This window comes from Phalangium opilio, unplaced genomic scaffold (genome assembly GCF_054372755.1).
Source record: "Phalangium opilio isolate 3A_F unplaced genomic scaffold, DU_Popi_V2 ptg000087l_1, whole genome shotgun sequence".
In the NCBI taxonomy this organism is placed as follows: Eukaryota; Metazoa; Arthropoda; class Arachnida; order Opiliones; family Phalangiidae; genus Phalangium; species Phalangium opilio.
Genome location: NW_028324192.1, coordinates 2,121,661 through 2,132,865, shown reverse-complemented (window position 1 = coordinate 2,132,865; position 11,205 = coordinate 2,121,661). Strand labels below are relative to the sequence as shown.

Genomic DNA, 11,205 nt, shown 5'->3' with positions numbered 1-11,205 from the left:
GTTCGAGCCCATCCGGGAGCAGTGTTGTGAGGTCTCAGATGTGACGTAAAAAGTCAAGGTTTTTACACAATACCTGACGAGCATTTAACTTTGGGCTTCCGTGGCTCAATGGTTAGCGCGTTCGGCTGTTAACCAATAGGTTGGTGGTTCGAGCCCATCCGGGAGCGGTGTTGTGGGATCTCAAATGTAACGTAGAAAGCCAAAGTTTTTCCACAACACCTGACGACCATTTAATTTCTGAGCTTCCGTGGCTCAATGGTTAGCGCGTTCGGCTGTTAACCAATAGGTTGGTGGTTCGAGCTCATCCGGGAGCGGTGTTGTGAGGTCTCAGATGTGACGTAAAAAGTCTAGGTTTTTACGCAAAACCTGACGAGCATTTAATTTTTGGGCTTCCGTGGCGCAATGGTTAGCGCGTTCTGCTGTTGACCCATAGGTTGGTGGTTCGAGCCCACCCGGGAGCGGTGTTGTGGGATCTCAAATGTAACGTAGAAAGCCAAAGTTTTTCCACAATACCTGACGACCATTTAATTTCTGAGCTTCCGTGGCTCAATGGTTAGCGCGTTCAGCTGTTAATCGAAAGGTTGGTGGTTGTGGGGTCTCAAATGTAACGTAGAAAGCCAAAGTTTTTCCACAATACCTGACAACCATTTAATTTCTGAGCTTCCGTGGCTCAATGGTTAGCGCGTTCGGCTGTTAGCCAATAGGTTGGCGCTTCAAGCATACCCGGGAGCGGTGTTGTGGGATCTCGAATGTAACGTAGAAAGCCAAAGTTTTTCCACAATACCTGACGACCATTTAATTTTTGGGCTTCCGTGGCGCAATGGTTAGCGCGTTCGGCTGTTAACCGAAAGGTTGGTGGTTCAAGCCCATCCGGGAGCGGTGTTGTGACGTCTCAGATGTTACGTAAAAAGTCAAGGTTTTTCCACAATACCTGACGACCATTTAATTTTTGGGCTTCCGTGGGTCAATGGTTAGCGCGTTCGGCTGTTAACCAATAGGTTGGTGGTTCGAGGCCACCCGGGAGCGGTGTTGTGGGATCTCACATGTAACGTAGAAAGCCAAAGTTTTTCCACAATACCTGACGACCATTTAATTTTTGGGCTTCCGTGGCGCAATGGTTAGCGCGTTCGGCTGGTAACCGAAAGGTTGGTGGTTCAAGCCCACCCGGGAGCGGTGTTGTGGGATCACGAATGTAACGTAGAAAGCCAAAGTTTTTCCAGAATACCTGACGACCATTTAATTTTTGGGCTTCCGTGGCGCAATAATTAGCGCGTTCAGCTGTTAATCGAAAGGTTGGTGGTTCGAGCCCACCCGAGAGAGGTGTTGTGGGGTCTCAGATGTAGCGTAAAAAGTCAAAACTTTTCCACAATACGTGACAACCATTTAATTTCTGAGCTTTCGTGGCTCAATGGTTAGCGCGTTCGGCTGTTAGCCAATAGGTTGGTGGTTCGAGCCCACCCGGAAGCGGTGTTGTGGGATCTCAAATGTAACGTAGAAAGCCAAAGTTTTTCCACAATACCTGACGACCATTTAATTTTTGGGCTTCCGGGGCGCAATGGTTAGCGCGTTCAGCTGTTAATCGAAAGGTTGGTGGTTCGAGCCCACCCGGGAGAGGTGTTGTGGGGTCTCAGATGTAGCGTAAAAAGTCAAAACTTTTCCACAATACGTGACAACGATTTAATTTCTGAGCTTCCGTGGCTCAATGTTTAGCGTGTTCGGCTGTTAACCAATAGGTTGGTGGTTCGGGCCCACCCGGGAGCGGTGTTGTGAGTTCTCAGATGTGACGTAAAATGTCAGAGTTTTTCCACAATACCTGACGAATATTTAATATTTGGGCTTCCTTGGCGCAATGGTTAGCGCGTTTGGCTGTTAACAGAAAGGTTGGTGGTTCGAGCACACCCGGGAGCGGTGTTGTGACGTCTCGAATGTAACGTAAAATGTCAGAGTTTTTCCACAATACCTGACGAACATTTAATTTTGGGCTTCCGTGGCGCAATAATTAGCGCGTTCAGCTGTTAATCGAAAGGTTGGTGTTTCGAGCCCACCCGGGAGCGGTGTTGTGGGATCTCAAATGTAACGTAGAAAGCCAAAGTTTTTCCACAATACCTGACGACCATTTAATTTCTGAGCATCCGTGGCTCAATGGTTAGCGCGTTCGGCTGTTAACCAATAGTTTGGTAGTTCGAGCCCATCCGGGAGCGGTGTTGTGAGGTCTCAGATGTGACGTAAAAAGTCAAGGTTTTTCCACAATACCTGACGACCATTTAATTTTTGGGCTTCCGTGGCGCAATGATTAGCGCGTTCAGCTGTTAATCGAAAGGTTGAAGGTTCGAGCCCACCCGGGAGAGGTGTTGTGGGGTCTCATATGTAGCGTAAAAAGTCAAAACTTATCCACAATACGTGACAATCATTTAATTTCTGAGCTTCCGTGGCTCAATGGTTAGCGCGTTCGGCTGTTAACCAATAGGTTGGTGGTTCGAGCTCATCCGGGAGCGGTGTTGTGAGGTCTCAGATGTGACGTAAAAAGTCTAGGTTTTTACGCAAAACCTGAAGAGCATTTAATTTTTGGGCTTCCGTAGCGCAATGGTTAGCGCGTTCTGCTGTTGACCCATAGGTTGGTGGTTCGAGCCCACCCGGGAGCGGTGTTGTGGGATCTCAAATGTAACGTAGAAAGCCAAAGTTTTTCCACAATACCTGACGACCATTTAATTTCTGAGCTTCCGTGGCTCAATGGTTAGCGCGTTCAGCTGTTAATCTAAAGGTTGGTGGTTGTGGGGTCTCAAATGAAACGTAGAAAGCCAAAGTTTTTCCACAATACCTGACAACCATTTAATTTCTGAGCTTCCGTGGCTCAATGGTTAGCGCGTTCGGCTGTTAGCCAATAGGTTGCCGCTTCAAGCATACCCGGGAGCGGTGTTGTGGGATCTCGAATGTAACGTAGAAAGCCAAAGTTTTTCCACAATACCTGACGACCATTTAATTTCTGAGCTTCCGTGGCTCAATGGTTAGCGCGTTCGGCTGTTAACCAATAGTTTGGTAGTTCGAGCCCATCCGGGAGCGGTGTTGTGAGGTCTCAGATGTGACGTAAAATGTCAAGGTTTTTCCACAATACCTGACGACCATTTAATTTTTGAGCTTCCGTGGCGCAATGGTTAGCGCGTTCTTCTGTTAATCGAAAGGTTGGTGGTTCGAGCCCACCCGGGAGAGGTGTTGTGGGGTCTCAGATGTAGCGTAAAAAGTCAAAACTTTTCCACAATACGTGACAACGATTTAATTTCTGAGCTTCCGTGGCTCAATGTTTAGCGTGTTCGGCTGTTAACCAATAGGTTGGTGGTTCGGGCCCACCCGGGAGCGGTGTTGTGAGTTCTCAGATGTGACGTAAAATGTCAGAGTTTTTCCACAATACCTGACGAATATTTAATATTTGGGCTTCCTTGGCGCAATGGTTAGCGCGTTTGGCTGTTAACAGAAAGGTTGGTGGTTCGAGCACACCCGGGAGCGGTGTTGTGACGTCTCGAATGTAACGTAAAATGTCAGAGTTTTTCCACAATACCTGACGAACATTTAATTTTTGGGCTTCCGTGGCGCAATAATTAGCGCGTTCAGCTGTTAATCGAAAGGTTGGTGTTTCGAGCCCACCCGGGAGAGGTTTTGTGGGGTCTCAGATGTAGCGTAAAATGTCAAAACTTTTCCACAATACGTAACAACCATTTAATTTCTGAGCTTCCGTGGCTCAATGCTTAGCGCGTTCGGCTGTTAGCCAATAGGTTGGTGGTTCGAGCCCAACCGAGAGAGGTGTTGTAGGGTCTCAGATGTAACGTAATAAGTCATAACTTATCCACAATACGTGACAACCATTTAATTTCTGAGCTTCCGTGGCTCAATGGTTAGCGCGTTCGGCTGTTAACCAATAGGTTGGTGGTTCGAGCCCACCCGGGAGCGGTGGTGTGGGATCTCAAATGTAACGTAGAAAGCCAAAGTTTTGCCACAATACCTGACGACCTTTAAATTTTTGGGCTTCCTTGGCGCAATGGTTAGCGCCTTCGGCTGTTAACCGAAAGGTTGGTGGTTCGAGCCCAACCAGAATAGGTGTTGTGACGTCTCAGATGTGACGTAAAAAGCCAAGGTTTTTTCCACAACACCTGACGACCATTTAATTTTTGGGCTTCCGTGGCGCAATGGTTAGCGCGTTCGGCTTTTAACCAATAGGTTGGTGGTTCGAGCCCATCCGGGAGCGGTGTAGTGAGGTCTCAGATGTAACGTAAAATGTCAGAGTTTTTCCACAATACCTGACGAACATTTAATTTTTGGGCTTCCGTGCCGCAATGACTAGCGCGTTCAGCTGTTAATCGAAAGGTTGAAGGTTCGAGCCCACCCGGGAGAGGTGTTGTGGGGTCTCAGATGTAGCGTAAAAAGTCAAAACTTTTCCACAATACGTGACAACCATTTAATTTCGGAGCTTCCGTGGCTCAATGGTTAGCGCGTTCGGCTGTTAACCAATAGGTTGGTGGTTCGAGCCCATCCGGGAGCGGTGTTGTGACGTCTCAGATGTGACGTAAAAAGTCAAGGTTTTTCCACAATACCGGACGACCATTTAAATTTTGGGCTTCCGTGGCGCAATCGTTAGCGCGTTCGGCTGTTAACAGAAAGGTTGGTGGTTCAAGCACACCCGGGAGCGGTGCTATGAGGTCTCAGATGTTACGTAAAAAGTCAAAGTTTTTCCACAATACGTGACAACCATTTAATTTCTGAGCTTCCGTGGCTCAGTGGTTAGCGCGTTCTGCTGTTAACTAATAGGTTAGTGGTTCGAGCCCACCCGGGAGCGGCGTTGTGGGATCTCAAATGTAACGTAGAAAGCCAAAGTTTTTCCACAATACCTGACGATCATTTAATTTTTGGGCTTCCGTGGCGCAATGGTTAGGGCGTTCGGCTGTTAACCAATAGGTTGGTGGTTCGAGCCCACCCGGGCGCGGTGTTGTGGGATCTCAAACGTAACGTGGAAAGCCAAAGTTTTTCCACTATACCTGACGACCATTTAATTTTTGGGCTTCCGTGGCGCAATGATTAGCGCGTTCAGCTGTTAATCGAAAGGTTGAAGGTTCGAGCCCACCCGGGAGAGGTGTTGTGGGGTCTCAGATGTAGCGTAAAAAGTCAAAACTTTTCCACAATACGTGACAACCATTTAATTACTGAGCTTCCGTGGCGCAATGGTTAGCGCGTTCAGCAGTTAACAAATAATTTAGTGGTTCGAGCCCACCCGGGAGCGGCGTTGTGGGATCTCAAACGTAACGTAGAAAGCCAAAGTTTTTCCACAATACCTAATTCAAGCAAATGTAACGATATTCATTCAAAAAACTGTTAAAATTCAATTTTTCAATAAGAAATCGTTGTCACGGATTTTGTATCTTGAAGAAAAAAAACATGCGATTTTTTTCGGTACACTTTTGAATGCATTTTTTTCTGGAGAAATGTTTGACCGAATTCAGCTTAATTCCCTATAAAACACTCATTGAAAGTGATTTCATCTCGATTGAACAATAATTAAAAATTTACCTCGATTTTTAATAACATTTTCAAAATCGACGTTTCACGGCCAAAGAAGCTTACTTTGAGTATTTCTTCACTATTTTCAAATATGTTCACTGAAACCATTATTTTTATACTTTTTGCTTTAATTCAAGCAAATGTAACGATATTCAATCAAAAAACTGTTAAAATTAAATTTTTCAATAAGAAATCGTTGTCACGGATTTTGTATCTTGAAGAAGAAAAACATGCGATTTTTTCGGTTTTTTTTTGAATGCATTTTTTTCAGGAGAAATTTTTGACCGAATTCAGCTTAATTCCCTAAAAAACACTCATTAAAAGTGATTTCATCTCGATTGAACAATAAATAATAATGTACCTCGATTTTTAATAACATTTTCAAAATCGACGTTTCACGGCCAAAGAAGCATATTTTGAGTATTTCTTCACTATTTTCAAAAATAACCACTGAAACCATTATTTTTATACTTTTTGCTTTAATTCAAGCAAATGTAACGATATTCATTCAAAAAACTGTTAAAATTCAATTTTTCAATAAGAAATCGTTGTCACGGATTTTGTATCTTGAAGAAGAAAAACATGCGATTTTTTTCGGTACTTTTTTGAATGCATTTTTTCCTGGAGAAATGTTTGACCGAATTCAGCTTAATTCCCTATAAAACACTTATTGAAAGTGATTTCATCTCGATTGAACAATAATTGAAAATTTACCTCGATTTTTAATAACATTTTCAAAATCGACGTTTCACGGCCAAAGAAGCATACTTTGAGTATTTCTTCACTATTTTCAAATATATTCATTGAAACCATTATTTTTATACTTTTTGCTTTAATTCAAGCAATGTAACGATATTCATTCAAAAAACTGTTAAAATTCAATTTTCAATAAGAAATCGTATTCACGGATTTTGTGTCTTGAAGAAGAAAAACCTGCGATTTTTTCGGTACTTTTTTGAATGAATTTTTTTTTGTAGAAATTTTTGACCGAATTCAGCTTAATTCCCTATAAAACACTCATCGAAAGTGATTTCATCTCGATTGAACAATAATTAAAAATTTACCTCGATTTTTAATAACATTTTCAAAATCGACGTTTCACGGCCAAAGAAGCATACTTTGAGTATTTCTTCACTATTTTCAAATATGTTCACTGAAAGCATTATTTTTATACTTTTTGCTTTAATTCAAGCAAATGTAACGATATTCAATCAAAAACCTGTTAAAATTAAATTTTTCAATAAGAAATCGTTGTCACGGATTTTGTATCTTGAAGAAGAAAAACATGCGATTTTTTCGGTACTTTTATGAATGCATTTTTTTCAGGAGAAATTTTTGACCGAATTCAGCTTAATTCCCTATAAAACACTCACTAAAAGTGATTTCATCTCGATTGAACAATAAATAAAAATGTACCTCGATTTTTAATAACATTTTCAAAATCGACGTTTCACGGCCAAAGAAGCATATTTTGAGTATTTCTTCACTATTTTCAAATATAACCACTGAAACCATTATTTTTATACTTTTTGCTTTAATTCAAGCAATGTAACGATATTCATTCAAAAAACTGTTAAAATTCAATTTTCAATAAGTAATCGTTGTCACGGATATTGTATCTTGAAGAAAAAAACATGCGATTTTTTCGGTACACTTTTGAATGCATTTTTTTTTGGAGAAATGTTTGACCGAATTCAGCTTAATTCCCTATAAAACACTCTTTGAAAGTGATTTCATCTTGATTGAACAATAATTAAAAATTTACCTCGATTTTTAATAACATTTTCAAAATCGACTTTTCACGGCCAAAGAAGCATACTTTGAGTATTTCTTCACTATTTTCAAATATGTTCACTGAAACCATTATTTTTATACTTTTTGCTTTAATTCAAGCAACGTAACGATATTCATTCAAAAAACTGTTAAAATTCAATTTTCATTAAGAAATCGTATTCACGGATTTTGTGTCTTGAAGAAGAAAAACCTGCGATTTTTTCGGTACTTTTTTGAATGAATTTTTTTCTGGAGAAATTTTTGACCGAATTCAGCTTAATTCCCTATAAAACACTCATTGAAAGTGATTTCATCTCGATTGAACAATAAATAAAAATGTACCTCGATTTTTAATAACATTTTCAAAATCGACGTTTCACGGCCAAAGAAGCATATTTTGAGTATTTCTTCACTATTTTCAAAAATAACCACTGAAACCATTATTTTTATACTTTTTGCTTTAATTCAAGCAAAAAAAACGATATTCATTCAACAAACTGTTAAAATTCAATTTTAAATAAGAAATCGTTGTCACGGATTTTGTATCTTGAAGAAAAAAAACATGCGATTTTTTCGGTACACTTTTGAATGCATTTTTTTCTGGAGAAATGTTTGACCGAATTCAGCTTAATTCCCTTTAAAACACTCAATAAAAGTGATTTCATCTCGATTGAACAATAAATAAAAATGTACCTCGATTTTTAATAACATTTTCAAAATCGACGTAACTCGGCCTAAGAAAAACATTTTGAGTATTTGTTCACTGTTTTCAAATATAACCACTGAAACCATTATTTTTGTAATTTTTGCGTTAATTCAAGCAAATGTAACGATATTCATTCAACAAACTGTTAAAATTCAATTTTAAATAAGAAATCGTTGTCACGGATTTTGTATCTTGAAGAAAAAAACATGCGATTTTTTCGGTACACTTTTAAATGCATTTTTTTCTGGAGAAATGTTTGACCGAATTCAGCTTAATTCCCTATAAAACACTCATTAAAAGTGATTTCATCTCGATTGAACAATAATTAAAAATGTACCTCGATTTTTAATAACATTTTAAAAATCGACGTTTCACCGCCAACGAAGCATATTTTGAGTTTTTCTTCACTATTTACAAATATATTCACTGAAACCATTATTTTTATACTTTTTGCTTTAATTCAAGCAATGTAACGATATTCATTCAAAAAACTGTTAAAATTCAATTTTTCAATAAGAAATCGTTGTCACGGATTTTGTATCTTGAAGAAGAAAAACATGCGATTTTTTCGGTACTTTTTTGAATGAATTTTTTTCTGGAGAACTTTTTGACCGAATTCAGCTTAATTCCCTATAAAACACTCATTGAAAGTGATTTCATCTCGATTGAACAATAAATAAAAATGTACCTCGATTTTTAATAACATTTTCAAAATCGACGTAACTCGGCCTAAGAAGAACATTTTGAGTATTTGTTCACTGTTTTCAAATATAACCACTGAAACCATTATTTTTGTAATTTTTGCGTTAATTCAAGCAAATGTAACGATATTCATTCAACAAACTGTTAAAATTCAATTTTAAATAAGAAATCGTTGTCACGGATTTTGTATCTTGAAGAAAAAAAACAAGCGATTTTTTCGGTACACTTTTGAATGCATTTTTTTCTGGAGAAATGTTTGACCGAATTCAGCTTAATTGCCTATAAAACACTCATTGAAAGTGATTTCATCTCGATTGAACAATAATTAAAAATTTACCCCGATTTTTAATAACATTTTCAAAATCGACGTTTCACGGCCAAAGAAGCATACTTTGAGTATTTCTTCACTATTTTCAAATATATTCATTGAAACCATTATTTTTATACTTTTTGCTTTAATTCAAGCAAATGTAACGATATTCATTCAAAAAACTGTTAAAATTCAATTTTTCAATAAGAAATCGTTGTCACGGATTTTGTATCTTGAAGAAGAAAAACATGCGATTTTTTCGGTACTTTTTTGAATGCATTTTTTTCTGGAGAAATTTTTGACCGAATTCAGCTTAATTCGCTATAAAACACTCATTGAAAGTGATTTCATCTCGATTGAACAATAAATAAAAATGTACCTCGATTTTTAATAACATTTTCAAAATCGACATAACTCGGCCTAAGAAACACATTTTGAGTATTTGTTCACTGTTTTCAAATATAACCACTGAAACCATTATTTTTGTAATTTTTGCGTTAATTCAAGCAAATGTAACGATATTCATTCAACAAACTGTTAAAATTCAATTTTCAATAAGAAATCGTATTCACGGATTTTGTGTCTTGAAGAAGAAAAACCTGCGATTTTTTCCGTACTTTTTTGAATGAATTTTTTTCTGGAGAAATTTTTGACCGAATTCAGCTTAATTCCCTAAAAAACACTCATTGAAAGTGATTTCATCTCGATTGAACAATAATTAAAAATTTACCTCGATTTTTAATAACATTTTCAAAATCGACGTTTCACGGCCAAAGAAGCATACTTTGAGTATTTCTTCACTATTTTCAAATATGTTCACTGAAAGCATTATTTTTATACTTTTTGCTTTAATTCAAGCAAATGTAACGATATTCAATAAAAAAACTGTTAAAATTAAATTTTTCAATAAGAAATCGTTGTCACGGATTTTGTATCTTGAAGAAGAAAAACATGCGATTTTTTCGGTACTTTTTTGAATGCATTTTTTTCAGGAGAAATTTTTGACCGAATTCAGCTTAATTCCCTATAAAACACTCATTAAAAGTGATTTCATCTCGATTGAACAATAAATAAAAATATACGTCGATTTTTAATAACATTTTCAAAATCGACGTTTCACGGCCAAAGAAGCATATTTTGAGTATTTCTTCACTATTTTCAAATATAACCACGGAAGTCATTATTTTTATACTTTTTGCTTTAATTCAAGCAATGTAACGATATTCATTCAAAAAACTGTTAAAATTCAATTTTCAATAAGAAATCGTTGTCACGGATATTGTATCTTGAAGAAAAAAAACATGCGATTTTTTCGGTACACTTTTGAATGCATTTTTTTGGAGAAATGTTTGACCGAATTCAGCTTAATTCCCTATAAAACACTCATTAAAAGTGATTTCATCTCGATTGAACAATAAATAAAAATATACGTCGATTTTTAATAACATTTTCAAAATCGACGTTTCACGGATTAAGAAGCATATTTTGAGTATTTCTTCACTATTTTCAAATATAACCACGGAAGTCATTATTTTTATACTTTTTGCTTTAATTCAAGCAATGTAACGATATTCATTCAAAAAACTGTTAAAATTCAATTTTCAATAAGAAATCGTTGTCACGGATATTGTATCTTGAAGAAAAAAAACATGCGATTTTTTCGGTACACTTTTGAATGCATTTTTTTGGAGAAATGTTTGACCGAATTCAGCTTAATTCCCTATAAAACACTCATTAAAAGTGATTTCATCTCGATTGAACAATAAATTAAAATATACCTCGATTTTTAATAACATTTTCAAAATCGACGTTTCACGGCCAAAGAAGCATATTCTTCACTATTTTCAAAAATAACCACTGAAACCATTATTTTTATACTTTTTGCTTTAATGCAAGCAAATGTAACGATATTCATTCAACAAACTGTTAAAATTCAATTTTAAATAAGAAATCGTTGTCACGGATTTTGTATCTTGAAGATAAAAAACATGCGATTTTTTCGGTACTTTTTTGAGTGCATTTTTTTCTGGAGAAATTTTTGACCGAATTCAGCTTAATTCCCAATAAAACACTCATTAAAAGTGATTTCATCTCGATTGAACAATAAATAAAAATGTACCTCGATTTTTAATAACATTTTCAAAATCGACGTAACTCGGCCTAAGAAAAA

At 37.2% G+C, this 11,205-nt stretch overlaps 1 non-coding gene across 1 annotated transcript; it reads left to right on the top strand.

The window, feature by feature from the left end:
• The first annotated feature begins 1,100 nt into the window (after window positions 1-1,100).
• On the top strand, window positions 1,101-1,173 carry TRNAT-GGU (transfer RNA threonine (anticodon GGU)). Its single transcript has one exon. It is a non-coding gene; the product is annotated as a tRNA-Thr (tRNA).
• Window positions 1,174-11,205: the final 10,032 nt, after the last annotated feature.